Here is a 23,000-nt window from a genome sequence, read left to right as displayed (position 1 = left end):
CCCAGTGACAGATTCAAGCCTTCAGAACCTTGGTCTTGCCATCAGCCAATATTTTCTTTCTTTTTTTTTCTCTAATTGATTTTTGGTTTTCAACATTCACTTCCATAAGATTTTGAGTTTTAAATTTTCTCCTCTTCCCTCTCCTCCCCCCTCTGTAAGATAGCATGTAATCTGATACAGACTCTACTTACACATTCATATTAAGCATAGTTTCATATTGGTCGTGATGTATAGAAGAATTAGAACTAATGGGAGGAACCCTGAGAAAGAAGAAATAAAACAAAACAAACACATAAAACAAGAGCAAATAATATGTTTTCATCTGTATTCAGACTTCATGGTTCTTTTTCTGGATGTGGATTGTGTTTACCATCATGAGTCTTTTGGAGTTGTCTTAGATCCTTTCATTGCTGAGAAGAGCCAATTCTATCAAAGTCAGTCATTACACAATGTGGCTGTTACTGTGTACAATGTTCTTCTGGTTCTGCTCACTTCACTCAGCATCAGTTCATATAAGTCTTTCCAGATTTTTCTCTGAAGTCAGCCTGCTCATTATTTCTCATAGCATAATAGTATATCATTATATTCATATACCACAGTTCAGCCATTCCCCAATTGATGGGCATCCTCTCAATTTCCAAGTCTTTGTCACCACAAAAAGAGCTGCTATAAATATTTTTGTACATGTGGGTCCTTTCCCCTTTTTCATGATCTCTTTGAGATAGAGACCTAGAAGTGGTATTGCTGGGTCAAAGGGTATGCACAATTTTATAGCCCTTTGGACATAGTTCCAAATTACTCTCCAGAATTAGCCAATGTTATTTATTCTTCATTTAGAGTGAATATGTTTATCACTTTGATGGAAAAATTGTCCTTTTAGGGCTACTTCATATGAATGACATGTTTCTAAGATAAAATTCCTCAAAATATTATTAATTCTCACACATATTGACAGAATAAGGTTTTTCAATGGCTAGGATTAAGTTGTGTGTGTTTTTTTTTCAATTTTCAATAATAAAAGAGGTGAAAGGGGAAATGAGGGGTGGGTTGAAACAAATTGCCACTTGAATCCCTTGAATATTTATGCTAGATCTCATGTAATTCAATAACATAATATTTAGTCATATCTTTAACTATTGGGAGCATCCCTGGTTCCCATTATATTAAAAGTTTATTCAAGGGAAAATCTACCCACATGTTATTACTGCTAGAATCCATAATCCTTCCCCAGGGAAAAAAATATAAATCTTAACTTAAACTTATTAATAAACAAACTTAACCTAAACTTAAACCTAAATTATCCTCTTCTGGGGGAAAACTAAGCAGAAACTTAACCTAATATTAACCCTAAGCTCCTCTCTCTTGGGGAAAAAAACTCATCTCAATCCTAAATACTTAGCCTTAATACTAAACTTAAACCTAAATCTTACCTTAGCTCAGAAAAAAAAAATAGAGATCAAGAGGAAGAGTCCAACCTGCATGAACAGTCCTCCCTGAAAAAGTCCCTTTGTTGAAAAAAATAACCAGAGGTCTGTAGAGCGTTCTCTGGAAGGCTGTTGATCAAGAGTCAGAGTCCTGCTTTGACCTGACTCAACTGACCAAAAATAGTGGCAGGTGAAAGATGAAATGACCAAGGAAACAAAGGCTTAAGCTTCCAATCATTTTGATTTATTAAGTATCAGGACCAGTAGCCTTCCTCACCTTTGGCACTGAACCCCAAATATAGAGGAAAACAGATTTTTATGCATTCAATGCAATTAATCAAATAAGACCAATCAATTAAAATAAAACAATTAACCAGTATACAAAATTAAGTAATCTGATTTCTAATTGGAGAAAAGATTGAGGACATTCCAAACTGGGAGAGATTGAACAAATATAATTCCCTGAAATCAGAAAAAAAAGAGTTTTGCCACTCCCCAAAAGTACCTGTGGAAAATCAAATGAACATGAAAAGAAAAACTGATTGATTGTAGGGCCAATTATCAGATAACTATGATAATTGTGAGAAAACTCCTTGCACCAGTCTCTGGGTCTGACTGGTTTTATGATCAGTATAACTTAGGTCCTTAATTAGGGGTCCCTAAAGAGCAGGTAGAAGTAGTCCAGCTTCCCAGCAATGTAGGACAAATTTCAAATAATGCAATAAAGTTTTCTCCCAATTCCTATAATTGTATAAAGTTTTCTCACAAGACAAAAGTTGGACTAGATCCATAATGGAGCTAGCTCCAGAACTGAGACATGAGATAAAGTCAGTTTGGTTCACTCAATTCCCACTATTAATCAATTGCTGTCCTAACCCCCACAATTTCCTCAATACTAGGTAATAGAGATGAGAAGTAGATAATTTTTTCCTGAGACATGGCCCATAAAATGGAAATAAAGAAGTTAATGTTGAAAAGGTAAACAGTATCTTAATGAGACAAATATAGAGAGTCAATTTAGCATATTAAATAGAGACTTGGTTTTGGAGTCAGGGTCACCAGGGTTAAATTGTTCCTCTGATATCCAAAATTTATGTTATTATGGGAAAGGCATCATCTCTGTGTCTCAGGTAACTCTCCAAGATTGTAAATTATGGATACTTGTTAAGTTTATTTTTGGAAAGAGTTTCATTCTTAACAGTCATAAGTACTTGATATGTTTATAAAAATTCTGATTTTTTTATCTGGATATTTGAAAATCTGTGTCTAACACAGATTCTAATCAAACAGAATCTACCACAAATTCAATGATGGCTGTGTTTGATGGGCTTATTTGTGTGTGTGTGTGTGTGTGTGTGTGTGTGTGTGTGTATGTGTCTTGGTATAATTTAATCTTTCATTTCTGGATTTTTATGATTTTCCCATAACTTTGATCATCGCAGCAAGATATACATGAACAATTATTCTGTTATTGAACAGATGTTATCATAATTATTGTGCATTTCTAGATCTCAAGGCCTTTACTCAAACTACATAAAATGCACCACCAATTAGAAGAGAGGCATAGGGATGCTATGTCTTCATGATCTCAAGAAATCAGAGAATTCCAGAACCAGATGTGACAGAGGAGCATCCAAGACCCTTGTCAGTAATCTTAATTTTGGGCAAAGTTTCATTTGTCCTTTTCTTTCCAAGGAATAATAACACTTGGAGACAGTAAAAATACCCCATTTAAAACAACTCTATATAGTATAAAATACCTGGGTGTACACATATTAAAACAAAACCAGGGACTATATAAACAAAATTATAAAAAAATACAAATAAAATCAGATTTAAATAATTGGAGAAATGTTAAATTGGTAATGGGTAGGCAAGATCAACATAATAAAAATGATGATTTTATCCAAACTAATTTATATATTCAATGTTATCCCAATTAAATTACCATTTTTTACTGAATTAGAAAAACAATAATAATATTCATCTGGGAAAACAAAAAAGTCAAAAATATCAAAGGAAATATTGAAAAATAATGTAAAGATAGGAAGTTTAGTAGTACTAGATCTTAAATTACATTATAAGACAGTAATTATCAAAACTATCAGGTATTGGCTAAGAAATAGAAATGTAGATCAATGGAATAGAGTAGATATGCAATTGATCTAATTAAAACAGGTAAGGAAGTTAATTACAACTTGCTAAAATGTACCATCAACAATGAAGTAATATTGATACTAAATTCATATGCACCAAGTGGCATGGCATTCACATTCTTAGAGGAGAAGTTAAGTGAGTTACACAGGAAGAAATAGACAGTAAAACTATACTAGTGGGGGTACCTCAACCTCCTCCTCTCAGAACTAGAAAAATGTAACCATAAAATATACAAGAAAAATTTAAAGAAGTGAATAGAATCTTAGAAAAATTAGATATGATAGACCTCTGAAGAAAATTGAATGGGGGCAGAAAGAAATATAACTTTTTCTCAGTGGCACATGGCACCTACACAAAAATTGACCATGTATTAAGACATAAAAAATTCACAATCCACTGTAGAAAAGCAGAAATATAAAATTCACTCTTTTCAGATCATGATGCAATAAAAAAATACATCTAATAAAAGGCCATGGAAAGATACACTAAAATTAATTTGAAACTAAGTAAACAAGTCCTAAAGAATGAGTGAGTCAAATAACAAATCTAAAAACAATAACTTCATCAAAGAGAATGACAATAATGAGACAAGACACAAAAACTTAAGAAATATAGCCTAAGCAGTTCTTAAGGGAAATTTTATGTCTCTAAATATTTACATAAATGAAATAGAAAAAGAGGAGATCAATGAATTGGGCATGCAACTAAAAAAAAGCTAGAAAAAGAACAAATTTAAAGTACCTAATTAAATAGCAAATTAGAAATTATAATAACTGAAGGAGAGATTAATAAAATGGAGAGTAAGAAAACTCTTGAACTAATAAATAAAACTAAGAGCTGGTTTTATGAAAAAAAACAATTAAATACATAAACATTTGGTTAATTTGATTAAAAAACAGAAAGAAAACCAAATTACCAGTATCAAAAATGAAAAGAGTGAATTCACAACCAATGAAGAGGAAATTAAAGCAATAATTAGGAGCTATTTTTGCCCAACTGTCTCCCAATAAATCTGATGACCTAAGTGAAATGGATGAATATATTTACAAAAATATAAACTGCACAAATTAATAGAAAAGGAAATAAAATACTTAAATAACGAATTTTTTTAAGAAAAAAAGAAATTGAACAAGCCATCAATTAACTCTCTAAGAAAAAATCTCGGCTAGATGGATTTTAAAGTTAATTCTACCACAAATTTAAAGAACAATTAATTCCAATACTTCACAAACTATTTGAAAAAATAGATGAAGAAGGAGTCTTATTTATTGTGTACCTAACCTATTCCACTGTCCACCACTCTATTTCTTAGCCAGTGCTGAATAGTTTTGTTGATTGTCACTTTATAACATAGTTTTAGATATGGTACAGCTAGATTATCTTTCTTTGCATTATTTTTTCATAAATTCTCTTGATATTCTTGCATTTTATGACAAAAATTATTTTTATGACAAAATATCCTACACTAGGAAGAGCCAAAACAGAGAAAGAAAATTATAGACCAATTCCCCTAATGAATATTGATGCAAAAATTGTAAATGAAATATTAGCAAAGAGATTAAAGCAATTTGTCACCAGGATCATACACTATGACCAGGTGAGATTTATACCAGGAATTCAGGGCTGGTTCAATATTAAGAAATCTATCAGTCTAATTGTCTATGTCAATAATAAAACTAATAAGTCATATGATTATGTCAATAGATTTCGAAAAAGTTTTTGACAAAATACAGCACTAATTCCTATTAAAAATACACTAGAAAGAATAAAAATAAATGGAATTTTCCTTAAAGTGATAAGCAGCATCTATCTAAAACTATCAGCAGGCATCATGTATAATGGGGATAAGTTAGAAGCATTCCTTGTAAGATCAGAAGTGAAAGAAGGATGTCCATTATCACCACCATTATTCAATATTATACTAGAAATGTTAATGTTAGCAATAAGAAAAAGAAACTGAAAGAATTAGAATAAGCAATGAGGAAACAAAATTATCATTTTTTGCAGAAGATATGATGTTATACCTAGAAAATCCGAGAGAATCAACTAAAAAACTACTTGAAACAATTAACAATATTAGCAAAGTTGCAGGATGTAAAATAAACCCACATAAATCATCAGCATTCCTATATATTACCACCAAAGTCCAAGAGCAAGATATAGGAAGAAAAATTCCATTTTAAATAACTATAGACAGTTCAAAATATTTGTGAGTCTACCTGCCAAGACAAACCCAGGAACTATATGAACACAATCACAAAACACTTTTCACACAAATAAAGTCAGATCTAAACAACTGGAAAAATATAAATTGTTTATAGGTTGAATGAGGTATTATAATAAAAATGACAATTCTACCTAAATTAATTTATTTATTTAGTGCCATACCAAACTACAAAAAATTATTTTATAGAGGTAGAAAAATTAATAACAAAATTCATCTGGAAGAAAAAAAAGGTGAAGGATATCAAGAGAATTCATAAAAAAAAAAGCAAAGGCAAGTTGCTTAGCCATATCGGATTGAAAACTATATTATATAGTAAGAATCATCAAAACTATTTGGTATTGGCTGAGAAGTAGAGTGGTGAATCAGTGGAATAGGTTAGGCACACGTGACCTAGTAAATGAGTAGAGTAATCTACTGTTTGATAATTCCAAAGACTCCAGCTTCTGGAATAAGAACGCACTATTTCACAAAACTGCTGGAAAAACTGGAAAATAGCATGGCAGAAATTGAGCATAGACCAAGATCTCACATCCTAGACCAAGATAAGATATTATCGAGACATAAAGGATGATACCATAAGCAAATTAGAATAGCAAGAAGTAGTTTACCTGTCAGATCTATGGAGAAGGGAAGAATTTTTGATCAAACAAGAGATAGAGAACATTATGAAATGCAAAATGGATAATTTTGATTACATTATATTAAAAAGATTTTGCAGAAATAAAACCAATGCAACCAAGATCAGAAGGAAAGCATAAAACTGGGAAACAATTTTTGCAGCCAGGGCTTCTGATAAAGTCCTCATTTCTAAAATATATAGAGAAATGAATCAAACTTACAAGAACACAAGTCATTCCCCAATTGATATATGGTCAAAAGATATGGACAAGTAGTTTTTAAATGAAGAAATAAAAGCTATCTCTAGTCATTTAAAAATATTCTAAATCACTATCAATTAGAGAAATGCAAATTAAAACAACTCTAACATACCACCTCATACCTATCAGATTGGCAAATATGACAGAAAAGGAAAATGATAAATGTTGGAGAAGATGTGGGAAAATTGGAACACTAATAAATTGTTAGTGGAGTTGTGAACTGATCCAACCATTCAGGAGTTCAATTTGGAACTATGCACAAAAGGCTATGAAATTGTGCATATCCTTTGATCCAACAACACACTACTTAGTCTGTATCCCAAAGAGATCAGAAAAAAGGGAAAAGGACACACTTGTACAAAAATACTTATGGCAGTTCTTTTGTGGTTGCAAAAAATTTGGTAATTGAAGGGATGCCCATCAAGTGGGGAATGGCTGAACAAGTCGTGGTATATGAAAATATGTTCTATAAGAAATGATGAGCCAGTGTATTTCAGAAAAAAAAAACCCTGGAAATTCTTACATGAACTGATGCTGAGTGAAGTGAGCAGAACCAGGAGAACACTGTACATAGTAACAGCAACATTGTGTGATGATCAACTATAATGGACTTAGCTCTTCTCAGCAATGCCATGATTCGAGACAATCCCAAAAGACTCGTGATGAAAAATCCTATCCATATTCAGAGAAAGAGAGCTATGGAGTCTGATTGCAGATTGAAGCATTCTATTTTCACTTTTTTGTGTTCTTTTTTTTTCTTTCACAACATGACTAATGTGGGAACATGTTTAATATGTTTGTACATGTATGACCCATACTGGATTGCTTGCTATCTTCGGGAACTTGGAAGGAAGAGTTAAAGTGAGAAAAATTTGGAGTTCAATAGCTTACAAAAAATGAATATTGAAAACTATTTTTATATGTAATTGAAAAAATTTACTATTAAGTGCAAAGAAAATCCTCTATGTTCTTTGACATTGTTGATTATTTTTTTCTCTTAAATATTCTCTTCTCTTTGTCTTTTTGATATTACTTTCTCCTCATTGTTCTCTTATCAGCTAGTTGCATTTTTTGTTTTTTATCCAACACTTGCTCACTACTATGTCTAAAGGCTCTGACCTGGGCCCTCATATTTTTAATCTGATTTCTCACTTGCTGATTTTATCGGTTCACATTAATTCAAATAAAATAACTATGCAGTTGATTCCCAGGTCTATATATATAGCCCTAGTCTCTTTCCTGAGCCATAACCATGTATCTTCAATGGCCTCTTGAATATTTCATACTTGATATTATATAGGCATCTCAAAGTCAAGATATCCAAAATTGAACTAATATTTTCCTCCAAAGCCTCCAACTTTCACAGTTTTTCCTTTACTGTCAAGGTAGTCACCATTCTCTTTGTTCCTAAGGTCACAATGTTTGAGTCATCCTTGAATCTTCACATTAATTCATCTCAAAAATTGTCATTTGTACCTTTGTAACATATCCCATAAACATTCTCTTCTCTCTAATTATACAGCTACAAAGCTAGTTTAAGTCCAAATTACTTCTTTTCTGGTCTACTGAAATAAACTTATAAATGGTCTCCCTGCTTTAAGTATCTCTCCATTCTAATCTATTGTCCACTCAGCTCTTGAGTTGATTTTTATGAAGCTTAACTCTGACATGTAACTTTCCTGATTAAGGAATTTCAATGGCTCCCTAGTATTCCCAATGTCATGTCTGAATTCCTTTGTTTGAGATTCAAAATTCTTAACAATCTGGACCATTTTGACCTTTCCCATCCCATCCCATTTTGCACACCTCTACATATTCTATAAAACAGCTACTCTGGTTTACTTGCAGTTCTTTAAATACAGTGCTCCACCTTTCTCTGTACCTTTAACCTGGATGTTCTCTATATGTGGAATGGTAGCTTTCTCTAATCCTGTCCTCTTTGCCTAATGTCTCCCCTTTCTGATGACTTTCTAGCCATTTTTATATACCATGTCCCTTATGGAAACATCTGCTCCTTGAGGGAAAGAAATGTTTTTTGTTTGTTTCATTTTTTTTCATTTTCTTGCTTATCATATTGCCAGGCACATAAGAACTTCAAAAAATGCTTGTTACCTGGTTGACTAAATTGCCTAGCCTCTTACCTTGTTCCATGTGCTGCAAAAGCTATTCCCCACATATGGTATGGGGATGTCATTGTGTGGATTGAAGAGAGGCAGAATAAATATTTCTAGTCTCTTTTCCCCCTACCCTTCTCCAAGGGAGATGTCAATTTCTTCCAGGAGGAAAATCAAAAAGTTAGTGCCAGAGAGATGGGGTACTGAGTAAGAATTATTTTGATCTGCTTCCTTAAATATTATTAGTCTAGGGGAAATGGTGAGCAGGTCAAAGCTAACTTCTGATCTGTTTCATTGGTGAGGGAATCAAGATCCCAAATTTTACATACAAGGGTTGAACCCCTTCCTACCAAATACCAGCTCCATAATAAATGTATATAGTAGGTTAACAAGAAACCTGTTTTTTTTTCAATTTGGTAGCAAAATTGAAGTCAGAACAAGTATACATAATAGAATATATACCATATTTCACCATATCATTGCAGATTTTATGCCATTTTTTATACAAAATTTGGGTGCTATCTTTATGTGAAGCTTTAAAAATTGCACTGCTATTATTTAAAATCATTTATTACTAAACTGTAGACAAACTATACAGTTTAACTAGCTGGAAAGATGCAGGTCTTACCATATCACATGATTTACTCATGGCCTCTTTGACTGCCTGCCTATTCACCTTGTTCCTATGGTTCTTCATTGGGTTGAGTGACAATACCGTTAGTACTGTAGTGCTCTAAACAAACCACACAAGTCAGTTTTCAGAAATATACTGACAATGTGTGAGCACTGGGAATTCTAGGCTCACTGCTCACAGTATGCATGAGATAAATGTGTATCCATATGCCACTAGTGAATACATTGCTATTCTGTTTACATTTTAAGCAGCATAATGAACCTAATTATACCATGTGATGATTATGCAATGAAAGTTTATAAACCAATTTTGTAACTGAAAAAAATAGGGTGCAATGATTATGCAGTGGCAATGATTATGTGGTGAAATACTATAGAGAATAAAGGAGCTCTCTCATTGGGAGCAAGGTAACTCAGCTCAACTAAGACAGGATTCTAGATCTCACCCAAGGAAAAGTTCCCTGAAGTCTTTACTGTAGCAGGCTGAATATAGGGACATAATAGAGACTACAACTTCTTCCCAGTCTTTTCCTTCAGCCATCAGAAGTGTGGTTGACATCCTTCATCATCTCTCTCAATGCTGAAAGACAGAAGTACCCAAAGTGACTCAAAGAAAACTCGAAGACTGAAGAGCTCTTCTTTTCCAAGTTCTTACCTACTCTACCCTGCCCCTCATGCAGGGCAGGGCCCTCATCACCACCAATGATGAGAAAGTCTGAAACCAATTGGCTTAGGTTCTATGATTACACATGTTACTGATCCCTTACCTTGAACTATAGTTTAGACCACATATTAACCCCTCTAGATTATTTTTCCTTCTTGTTGTCCCATCTCTACCTTTATTCATTTAATGTGAAATTCACTAGCAGTGAAAAATAAGCATTATATCTCCCTGGTATTTACAACCTGCCTTGCATAATTCTCTACCTATGGTCTATCTAAAGATTATTTTGGAGTCATCCTATGTATATTGTCCAAGATATCTATCTATTAAGTCTCCATTGTCTCAAGCTCTTTACTTGGGTCACTAACAGAGATCTAGTAGTAAAATTACGATGCCTTGACTGGTCTTCAAAATATTCTCAGAGTTGTTCATTCTATCTGTAGTCTCTCCCTATTTAATCTGCTCTATACAGTGCCATCACATGGTTGTTGTTTTCCAAAACACAACTATTTTAGTAATCCTATTTAGTTTCCAAAATATCCTCAAAGTTGTTCATTCTAGCTATAGTCTCTCCCAATTTGATTCATCCTAAACAATAGCACCACATGGTTATTATTGTTTTGTGTTTCCCAAAACCTGGCTATTTTAGTCATCCTCTTGAAATAATCTTTGATAGTAAAAGTCCTAACTCCTTAGTCAGCCCTGCAGTGACAAACACAATCTGACTTTGCCTGGTTTTTACTTCCTCCATTGAAATCTCTGTAAGGTTGTTTACTCACATAAATATGAATCATTCTTGCCTTCTTATATTTACTCTTGACTTTTCCTGACCAGTAATTCCCATTCTTCAAGGCTCAGCTCATCTCCCACAACTTCCATGAATCTTGCAGTGATCTCTTCTGCAGAGAGATCATACTGAACTCTATGCTGCCTTATATGTCCTGTTCAACTTTCCATGTATGTTCCTTCTCTTTCCAAAAAGGTCATTGAGTACTCAGAAAAGGTGGATGATTCATGTTCATATTTAAAGTGTAATTTTTCAAAGAATGGGTCTTTTGGATTGCAAAGTAGAATTCATTTTTCCTATAGATAGAAGATATTTTATTTGATCTTCAGAATTGTTTTTTAGCTATATAAAAAGCCTATGTCATCATCTTTGATTAGATACATTTAGCCTTTTGTAAGGAGAAATCTGCATGTGATTTATGAAGTTATAACTTGCCAAAATACACTCTTGGCAATTATCCAAATATCTCTGAGTCTACAAAACATATTCTGCTGGAAAAAAATAGCTAGAAGTCTAATAAACTGTCCCCAAACTCAAGAAAATATAATGAATACATTTTGTTATTACATGTGAAATGTTTCTCATGGAACTTAAATTATACACAACACCTAGCTTAGCATTCACTTTTTCAAAATCACAGATCACAGATTCAAAGGATTGTTAATCTTAAAGATGGAAAGGCTGGCCCTCCAGGTTTTCTTGAGAATGCAAAAAGATCAACTTATTTCCCAATGCTAAATAAGGGCAATGGCACAGAATGTTCAAATTACTGAATAATTAAACTCATTCCACATGCCAACAAGGTTTTGCTTAAAATTCTGCAAGTTAGACTTCATCAATATGTAAACTGAGAATTACTGGAAGAGCAGTCTGGTTTTTGAAAAGGCAGAAGAACTAGAGACCAAATTATCAACATTTGCTAAATTATGGAGAAAGTAAAGGAATCCAGAAAAAAAAGGTTTCTACTTCTGCTTCATTGACTATGATAAAGCTTTTGACAGTGTGAATCAGAACAGGCTCCACTTTGCCCCTATACAAGTGAAAAATGAAAAGAAAAATATTAGAAGTGTAGGAAGAGTTATGGGAAAACAGACACATCGGTTTCCTATTGAAGCCTTGACATTCCCCACCAAATCACAAAATCTTTGACTCAGTGATACCACTAGAGGACAATACCTTTCAAGAGAGGAAAGGAACCCAAATGTACAAACATATTGATACTAACTCCTTTTGGTATGTCCAAGACCCAGAAAGTAAGATGTGACATCCTACGATAAATAGAGCAAAAACTGAACAAATTCTGGTGTGAGAATATCAAGGAACAACAACCTCCCATAGAACCCAGGCAATTTCAGTGAAATCTGAAACATTTGAATGGACTAATGCAGACTACAGGAAGTATTTACTAACAAAATGTACAGTGAAGGCCAACAATTTAGCAAGATGTCTTACCTCTTATTAATGCAATGGTTAACCCATGTATCAGAGACTTATCAAGATCTCTACAACCTGCCTTCTTACCAAGAGGTGATGGATAAAAGATATGGAATAAAAAGGACATTTTAAAAAATGGACAGTGTGGCAATTTGTGTTCCTTGACTATGTGCTTTCATTACAAACATTTTGGGATTTTTTTTTCAATTTTGGGTAGGAGAGGATGGGAGTGGGAGGGGTACTAGCAATAAGATTGTCCTTCCCTTAATCCTCCACACCTCAAAATAATAAGAAATGGAATTGATTAATAATACATAAAATGAACAAAAGGGATGTCAAAAGGAATGAGAAAGCTTTAAAAGTATTATTTTGAATTCATTATTACTCAAAAAAATTCAAGCTAACCATGTTTGTTTCATGTATAATCCTCTTTTTCTATTTTATGGTGTATATAAGATATTCATTTTATTTCATGTTTGTGATCTTCAAAATTAAAAAAAATCAAGTATAAAAAAGAAAAACTGAGCACCACAGAATTGATGCTTTTGAATTGTGGTTTTGGAAAAGAATTTTGAGAATCTCTCACACAGCAAAGAAGTCAAATTAGTCAATACTTAATAAAATTAAGTTAAGCTATTCACTGGAAAGTCAAATGCTGAAGCTGACGCTTAAGTACTTTAGCCATATAATGAGAAGTACTCATTAGAAAGGCCTTCGTGTTGGAAAAGATTGAAAGCAAAAGGGGAAAAAAAGGATGTCGCTGGAAGAAATGGATAGATACTATCATGGAAACAATAAGCATGAACTTGGACAGACTTTGAGAGATAGTAGAAGATAGAAAGGCCTGGCGTGCTATGGTCCATGGGATCATAAAGAGTCTGACATGACTGGATGACTGAACAACAGCAGTAATAAATACTTCAACCCATATCTAAATAAAACCCCTCTAAACATTTCTAAAAATGGTCATCCCATCTGCTTGAAAACGTCCAATGAGGGAGAAACAATTACCTTCTGGGGTATCCTAAGGTATCTCCATTTAATAGGATTGTCTTTCACATATCAAGCCTAAATTGATCTCTTTTCAACTTTTATCTATTTCTTATAATTCTGCTTTCTTGGGCCAATAAAATAAGTCTATTATTTCTTCCACACAACAGTCCTTCAAATACTTGAAGTAAGTTTACCATGTTTTTCCTAGGTCTTTTCTACCACAAAAAAAATGCTGCAATACATACATGCATACATACATACATACATATATATGTATGTATGAATGAGTTTCCTCCCTCTATCTTTAAACTCCCCCCCCCACACATATATACTTACATAAAATACTATATGGATAGATAGATGCAAATATAGATTTTATACATATGTTATATTTTTCCTCCTTCCTACCTTCTTCTTTCCTTCTCTTTTCCCCTCGCTTGACTTGGATTTTTGCTGGAGTTTTAACTGTGCCAAAAGTAAAGTTCCAAATATTGTCTTCATTTGTGTCAATGAACATATAGCTGAAGACTTTGTTAAACTTCATTTACTGTGTGCTGTTCACTGTCTTCATCACAATTTGGATTTTTAATGTAATGGTCATTGAATTGTATGTATCCTTTTATCCAGCGTTAACATTACCAGGCATATAAATCTATGTATAAAGAATCATTCTTTAACTTCTCAAAATGTCCCAGGTACTATAGTATAGAAAAAGAGAGCAGTATATAAATATAGACATAAATATAGACCACATATAAACATGAATATACATACATTTGCACAAATAATATATAGGTAGATTGATGTGGAAGGAAGGAAGGAAGGAAGGAAGGAAGGAAGGAAGGAAGGAAGGAAGGAAGGAAGGAAGGAAGGAAGGAAGGAAGAAAGGAAGAAAGGAAGAAAGGAATGAGAAGAGAAAGAGGGAGAGAGAGAAGGTCATGACCACATGATAGCTGGAATCTCCAATGAATTTTATTCACAAACTTCTCAGGCTCTAGAATATGGATGCCTCCAAAAGAGTATTACCACTAGAGTTTATTTGAAACCCTATTTTTATTTGAAATATAAAAAGATGAGAAGAATGAATATAAGATGTTTTATATATTCAACTCAAGTCTAAAACAATTTTAAATGTATATGACTAAAATATTGGCAGAAACATAGGCCAAAGATACTTAGCCTACTGACAATCATGAATCAGTCTCAGCTTTATAATTTCATTTACTCTTGATACGGCCATGGTTTTGGTCATTAGGATTTAGTGGTTTTTTGATTGGTTGAGAAATTCTTGATTTTTATGTTTCATATGTTAGTATGTTTATGGTGAACTTTTCCTGGCCATCTGTCCAAATGCTTTGAACAATTGTCTATAACCATTTAGACAGAGCAGCACATAGCTTCTCTGCAGACTGCTATAATAAATATCAACTTTAGATATTATAAAACTACTCTAAGACTATAAAGCAATATTTTCAAATTTTCAACTGCTCTATCTGCTTTGTCCTAGCCCTCTTACCCCCTTCTTTCCCTATACTCCCCACTCCCTCCATTCTCTCTCTCTTTCTCTCTCTCTCTCTCTCTCTTTCTCTCTCTCTCTCACACACACACACACACACACACACACACACACACCTCATCATTTCTTATGGGTTCAATTATAAGCCCTTTAGAAATGACTCTTAGATCATAATTAGATTTTTTTTCTCCTCACCTCCAGTCCTATATTAGCAAGTCTCTACTAGATCTCTCCAACTGTATGTGTAATAGGTTTCTCAAACTTAAAATTTCCAAATTATAGCTCAATATCTTCCTCTTTGCTTCCTTGTTTCTCTCTCTATGGACACTAACATCTTTCTTGTCCTACAGATTCATGACCTTGAAATTACGCTCTATTCTTCACTTTCTCTCATTCATATATACTTTTAGTTGCAAAGTCTTATTGATTCTACCAAAATAACTCATATCTATCTCCTTGCTGCTACTCACATGCCCATCCCTTTACTTCAGGAAGTAATTACTTCTTGTGTAGGCTATTTCAATAGTCAGTTAAATGGTGTCTACCACCTGTATCTCTGCTTTCCAATCCATTTTCCAAACAGCTGCCAAACTCCTAAAGCATAGATCTGACCAAGCCACTCCCTAATTCAATAAACTTTAGTGTCTCTCATTGATTCTAGAAAAAAAAATTAAAAAAAATTTCTCTTTGGCATTCTCTCCCTCCTCATCTTAACTCCTTGGACTCTCTAGCTCAATGTAAGTCCCAGGTCAAGTTAAACTTCCTATATGATACCTTTTCCTATTCCTTCAATTGTTGTGAATCCCAAAAGTACTTTATTTTACTTATATGTATATGAATTACTTCCCACAATCTAATATAAGCTCCTTGAGAGCAGGGAGTATTTTATTTACTATTTTCTCTTAAAGCTCATCCTCCCTCTCTGAATGTTCTTTTTTTATTCTCCCTTGTTGCTCCATCATCAATATTAGGCCTCATATCTGTAGTTCTACCCAAAGACTCCATCCTGAGCCTTATCCTTTTTTTCTCTATATCCTCTCTCTAGATGAACTAATGTGCTTCCATAGGTTTAATTGTCATCTTCCTGCAGATGATTCCCAGATATGAAACTCATAGACATCTTAAACTTAATATGTATGAAGCAGGATTCATTGTCTTTCCTCAAAACTCATTATTTTTTTGGACTTCCCTATTTCTTTTGAGAGTACTACTATCCTTCCAGTGATCCAAGTTTGTAATTGTGGTATATTCCTGAGTTCCTTATTCTTACTCTCCCCACATGTCCAATCAGTTATCAGTTCTTGTTATTTCTACTTCAACAACTTTTTTCAGCTCTGTCTCCTGTCTACTTACATGACAACCAAACTAATTCATGCCTTAACCCTTTCTGACTGGCACTATTTTAATAGCCTCCTAATTGGTCTCCCTATATCAAATTTCTCCCCATTCAAATCCATCCTCTGCAGATCTACTAAAATGATTTTCCCAAAGCGCAAATCTTACCATGTCTCTCCTTTATTCATTATACTCCAGTGGTTCCCTTTTGTCTTTCTGATCAACTATAAACTTCTTTATTTGAATCAGAAAGCCTTCAATGCATGGTCTCTGCATCCTTTTTCCAAGATTATTGTATATTACACTTTCTCCAGCTACCTGCCCTCTGATGACTAACCAAACTGGCCTTTGCACCATTGCTTACACAAACTGCTTCATATCTTATCTCTGTGATATTGCACAACTTGTCTGCCATGGTTAGAATGCACTTCCTTCTCCTCTAAAAGACTCTCAGAATCACTTGTTTTCTTCAAAATCCACCTTCAATGTCACTTTCTACACAAATTATTTACTGATTCATCCCCTCCAAATAATGGTCTTCCTTCAATTACCTTTTATTTATTTTGTATACATGTACATCTTGTCTCCCAAAAAAAGAACGTAAGTTCCTTAAAGCCAAGAACTATTTCTCTTTTATCCATCTCACTAGAACTTAACAAAGTACCACAAAAAATGAGAAGTGCTTAATAAATGTTGATTGATTTTATTTTTGTCTTTAAAACTCCAAAGCCTAGTACACTGCCTGGCACATATTACGCACATAAGTATTTTTTGATAATGCTTGATATAGTAGATAAAGGGCTGGCCTTGGAGTGGGGAACACACTTTTTTTCAGACTCTTATTATCTCTCATATTCTGGACAAGTAATTTAATCTTTCTTAGCCTCAGTTTTCTCCTCTGAAAAATTAGGATCATGATGGTACTTACTTTCTAGAGTTTTTTGTGAGGATCAAATGAAATAACATATGTAAAGTTCTTTGAAAACCTATAAATACTAGCTATTATTAAATTTTAAAAAGTCAAGAGTGGGAGTATGGATAAGATTTCAATTAACAAGCATTTGGTAGACTTTGTGCTAGACACTGAGGATATAAAGAAAAAAAAAATTCTCTGCCCTAAAAGAGTTTACATTTACAGGTAGAGCCAAGATGGCAAAGTAAAGGGAGGGACTTAGCTAACCTGTCCCAAATTCCTTTCCAAAAAAACTTTAAAATATCTCTCAAAAAGAATTCTGGAGTGTCAGTATTAACAAAAGGATGGTCTTAAACAGGTTTCTAGCACAAGACAGTTGAGAATGTCAACAAGAAAGGCATGTCTCACAGGGGTGAGAATAGAACTCATTTCAGCACAGGCCATGACCTACCAAGCCAGGAACAGGGCTTGGGGGTGGATGAATCTACAGCTCCATGGTTTCTGGAGCTCTCAGCTCATAGTAAGGGAGTGTAACAACTGATCAGAAGGTGATTACAGGTACTCTTTGCTGGTACTAGGAACAGGACTCTGTTGCACAAGTCCAGATTATAGTCATAGGGCAAGCAGGGGCACTAGCAGAAGTGGGGACCCTGGACAAAGTTCCAGGACTGAAAAGAATGCTTATGATTACTCACAGACCAGAGAGCACAGGCCAGGAGAGCAGTGAACACAACTCTTCTTAGATAATAACAACTTGGAAAAACTGAAAACTTACAGACTCCCAGAACTAACTCTGAAAATGTCAGCATTTAAAAGAAAAACCCTGAAGCCCAGGAAAGTGACATCTTTACCTTAGGAGTAGAACCCAATTTTAGCATAAGGTGAAAAGTCAAGAAATAGGCTGGGAAAAAAATTAGAAAACAAGAGGAACAGGATCTGACCATAGAAAGTTACTTTGATGACAGGAAAGATAAAACCACTAACTCAGAAGAAGAAATCAAAGTCAAAATAACTAAATACAAAGCCATAAAGAAAAATGTGGTCTCAGGACCAAAAATAAATCCTGGAAGAGCTAAAAGAGAAATTTAAAAATTATATAAGAGAGGTAGAGGAAATAAAAGAAATGAGAATGATGCAAAAATAATGAAAACACAACAGATCAATAAAGGAGACAAAAATATTGAAGAAAATAAAATTTAAAAAAGAATAGGTCAAATGGTGAAAGAGGCACAAAAATTCACTGAAGAGAAGAACTACTTAAAAAGCAGAATTGACAAAATGGAAAAAAAAGATATACAAAAATTCCCTGAAAAGAATAACTCCCTAAAAAGTAGAATTGGACAAGTGGAAAAGGAGGTACAAAAGCTCACTGAAGAAAATAATTCCTTAAAAATTACAATTGGGAAATAAGAAGCTAATAACTCCATGAGACATCAAGAAACAATAAAACAAAAGCAGAAGAACAAAAAAATAGAAGAAAATGCAAAACAGCCCAATTGAGAGGTGGGGAGGTGACCCAGAAAATAAATTAAAGAGATATAATTTAAGAATTGTGTGACTAACTAAAAGCTATGATCAAATAAAAAGAAAAGAAAAGGCCTAGATATCACACTTTAAAAATTATCAAGGAACACAGCTCTGATATTCTAGAACTAGAGGTTAAATGGAAGCAGAAAGAAGGTGCAGATCACCTCCTAAAAGATATCCCAAAATGAAAACTCTCAGGAATATTAAGAAGGGAGGGTGGATTGAGGTAGGTGGTGGTGATCAAAAGCAAAACACTTTTGAGGAGGAACAGGGTGAAAGGAGATTAAGCATAGGATAAACTGGGGTAAAATAAGATAGAGAGAAATGCACAGTAATCATACCTGTGAAAAACATCTACAGTAAGTTTTTTTTTTTCTGACAAAGGCCTCATTTTTCAAATACATAGAAAACTGAGTCAAATTTATAAGAATGCTTATCATTTCTCTATTGATAAATGGTCAAAGTTTATGAACAGGCAGTTTTTCCAATGAAGAAATCAGGGCTATCTATAGTTATATAAAAAAAAATTCTCTAAATCACTACTGATTAGATAAATGCAAATTAAAATACCTATCAGACTGGCTAATATGAAAGAAAAGGAAATGAGATTTGTTGGAGGCAATAGGGAAAATTGGGATATTAATACACTATTGGTGGAGTTGTGAAATGATTCTACCACTCTGGAGAGCAATTTGGAACTATAACCAAAAAGCTATAAAACTGCATACCCTTTGATCTAGCAATGTCACTACTAGATCTGTATCCTAAAGAGATCAAAGAAAACAAAAAGGGAAAGAACTTTTATATACAAAACTATTTATAGAATCTCTTTTAGTGATGGCAAAGGATTAGAAATTGAGGGGGATGCCCACCAATTGGGGAATGGCTGAAGAAGTTGTAGCATATGATTATAATGGAATAATATTGTGCTATAAGAAATTACAAACCAGATGCTTTCAGGGAAAAAAAAAGAAAAGACTTATATGAACTGATGCAAAGTGATGTGAGCAGATCCAAGAGAACATTGTACACAGTGACACAAATCTTGTACTATGCTAGACTGTGAATGACTTAGAAATTTTCAGCAATGCAATGATCCAGGATAATTAAGGACTTATACTGAAAAATACTATCCATATCCAGAGAAAGAATTGATGCAGTCTCAATGCATATCTAAAACATCTTATTTTTCTACCTTATCTTTCTTGTTTATTTTTCTTTTTTTTTCTTTTTTTTTTTGCTAGGCAATGGGGTTAAGTGACTTGCCCAGGGTCACACAGCTAGTGAGTGTTATGTGTCTGAGGCTGGATTTGAACTCGGGTCCTACTGAATTCAGGACCAGTACTCTATACCCTGTGCCACCTAGCTGCACCCTTTTTTTTGAGGGGGAGGTGTCCTGTGGATTTTTTTTTAAGAATATGACTTCATATGAGTGAGAGTAGTATATAGCCCCTTGGGTCTAAAGAAAAATGACAGCCTGCTCCCCCTCTGGTTTGGATGTGTATAATGTATATCAAATTTCTTGTCTTCTCAATGAAAGGGAAGATGATGGATAGATGGAGGGAATTTGGAAATTATAATCAAATAAACAAATATTTAAGATTTTATGTAATTTAGAATAATAATTTTCAAGTACTTATATTCTATTAGGGAAGAATAATATGTAGTGAGTTGGCTCTTGTCAAGAGCATAGAAGGCACAACTCTTTCCTCCCTGACCTTCTTTCTCTTGTTAACTCGCTTATTTTTGTGAATCATGACCTTTGAGGTGGCTATCCCAAATGAAGTGATTAAGGTATTCTACAACATGAAATTTTGCAAATCCCCAACATCAGAGGAGGGAAAGAAACATGAGAAGGACTTGTTTTTCTACCTGAGTGAGGACAAGAGGAACATTGTGCTGGAGAAAGGCAAGGATATCCTTCCTTGCATACGATGTGTGGATGACCTCTATGCCACCTTTGTCAAGAAGCTGCCAGACAAGTACTGTCTCTATGCCTTCTGCCCTCTATGATGCCTCTTATCAAATCAAGGAGAGCAAGAAGAGGAATCAGTATTCTACTGTGACCCTCAAGAACAAAATTATCTATGTGAGTTCCAAGGATACCATAAATAAAAACCTGACAAGAGTAGAGGACAAATGAGAAGACAATTATTAGAAAGTGAAGGACCTCTGAAATTTCATTTCAGGTTTTAAATACATAATATTTTTGTGTTATTATTATATTCCTATATTCTTATATTGTGAAATTTGAGAAACCATTATAACAGAAATGCTGTTAGACAAAAATACTTTTTAACATGGATGTTGTTACACATGAATTAGGCTTTTAAAAAAATGTGATAAAAATAGATATTTCAAAATTGTTGAATATTTAATAAGGCATGTTTTGTTTTAAAGCAGATAATAATATAAAATAGCATATTTTTACTTGGAATTCTTAGCTATTATGAAAGTGTATAGAGTGGTCTAACACTGTGACTTCCAGATATTAATAATGAGTCAACTATCATGTATTTATTTCTGAAGGCCCAGAATATTAGTAGTTTTAATTTATAAGTAAAAGATTAATGAAATGTTAACTGTTAGGGAAACATCAGGAAAGATATTCAAGCCCTAAGTTATGGTTAGTGAAATTTTACTATTTAAGTTAAAATTCTTGGGACTGTAATATATAATTGTATTGAGCTTTGATCACAGGGATAGTTGTCTGAATCATTATGAATCCAACAGTAGAAAATGGTATATACTATAGTCTGGAAACTGTAAAGGTGAATGTCTGTCCCTGTGAAAAGTTTTGGGAATGACCATGGCATGGTGTAGGTAAGATCCTCCTGACCCTATTTCCCCATTGTGTTATTTTCTTTCTGAAAAGCAAAATTCCCACCTGGTTAATCCTGAGCCTTGCTTTTAACACCTTGTGATTACATGCATGATTGGCTGTCAGATATGACTCATACCAAGAATCAAATAGAACTAAGGGAGTTTTTCCCTCTGTGGTGATACATGACATTGTCATAACTATGTCCCTCTTTTTTTTCCCCTTTTATGGTAAATTTCTATAATCAAGAAGTTTTCTAAGTACAATACTAAATTAATTAAATAATATATTAATAGCAAAACATCTGTGATTTACTATAATAGAATGCAAATATGAACATCTTACAATTTTAACCTGTATTTGTGGTCAAATTATAATATAGGGATGATATCCTCCTAAAGAGAAAATGACTAAACAAAGTAATAAAGCAAAGATGTAACCTGAAAAGTTTCTAAGTAAGTGAAATAGTTAATTCTGAGAAGAGTAATAGGAGTAGACTGTATTCTCTAAAAACTATATACATATGTATATGTTTGGCTTACAAAATTTATTTCATGAAAATTTAGGCTTTAAGTATATTTTAGTAATAAGTTCTCAAAGTTGGATTAAGGATTTTATACCTAAACTGTATTGATAATGGTAAAGGAAGTGAAATTATTTTCCCATTTTTAAAGTGTCTGATGATTTTAAAAGGAAGAAGAGTTCATTTTATAGTTGAACCCTCATGATGTTTTATAAGATTCTTATATTGGGTAAAGGATATAGTTAAGGATAGAAATAGCAAATGATATATAAACTGAAATTCTCTGAAGTTTCAAAATTGGAGAACCAAATTTAAGTGATTGTACTAAGTTATATTAAGTCAGAATTGTTTAGGAACCTCTGGATTTGGAACAAGAGAAGGACAGCCCCTTTTTAGAGCTATCTGAGAATAAGTTTATTGTCCAAGAAAAGATATCTAGGGACTGAGTGACTACATGAGACATCTGGCACTCAAAATGTGCTGGTTAAATGGATATTGAGAATGAGTTACTAAGATACAAGGAGACTCGATGTTAGTTGGTGATAATTATTGTATTACTTTGCATGGTTTATGTTTAAGTTTTCTTGGTTACCTTGGTGACATGTAATTATACAATTATGGGAATTGGGAGAAAAGTTTATTGCATGTTTGAACCCAGTGTTTGTCTGGGAAACTGCACCATCTCTATGTGGTGTTTAGAGTCCTTTAAGCAAGACCTATATTATGTTAAACAGAAACTCAGATCCAAAAATTGATGAAAGGAGTTTTCACACAATTGTATATCTCAAGTAACCTACACATATATTTGTCTTATCTGAAAACTGGTAATTAATCATTGCTTCTAAGGGCCCCTGCCAGGTCCTTCTGACTACTCCGACAGCTGCTGTCAAAATTGTGGGTGTGTACTTCTGGATCATCTAAAGAAAGCCCCTGCTCCTGAGTGGATGACAGAACCTTCCAGGGACCTCAAGTTTTGTCTAGAATTGACCCAGAAGCAGCCAAGATCCATATGAGAAAGCTGTCCCAAGATTCTGGAGGAGGGATGAGTATACTG

Source organism: Vombatus ursinus, unplaced genomic scaffold, assembly GCF_900497805.2.
Source record: "Vombatus ursinus unplaced genomic scaffold, bare-nosed wombat genome assembly UNPS02015255.1, whole genome shotgun sequence".
Taxonomy (NCBI): domain Eukaryota; kingdom Metazoa; phylum Chordata; class Mammalia; order Diprotodontia; family Vombatidae; genus Vombatus; species Vombatus ursinus.
The sequence above is the reverse complement of the archived record's forward strand: the minus strand, read 5'-3'. Positions refer to the sequence as shown.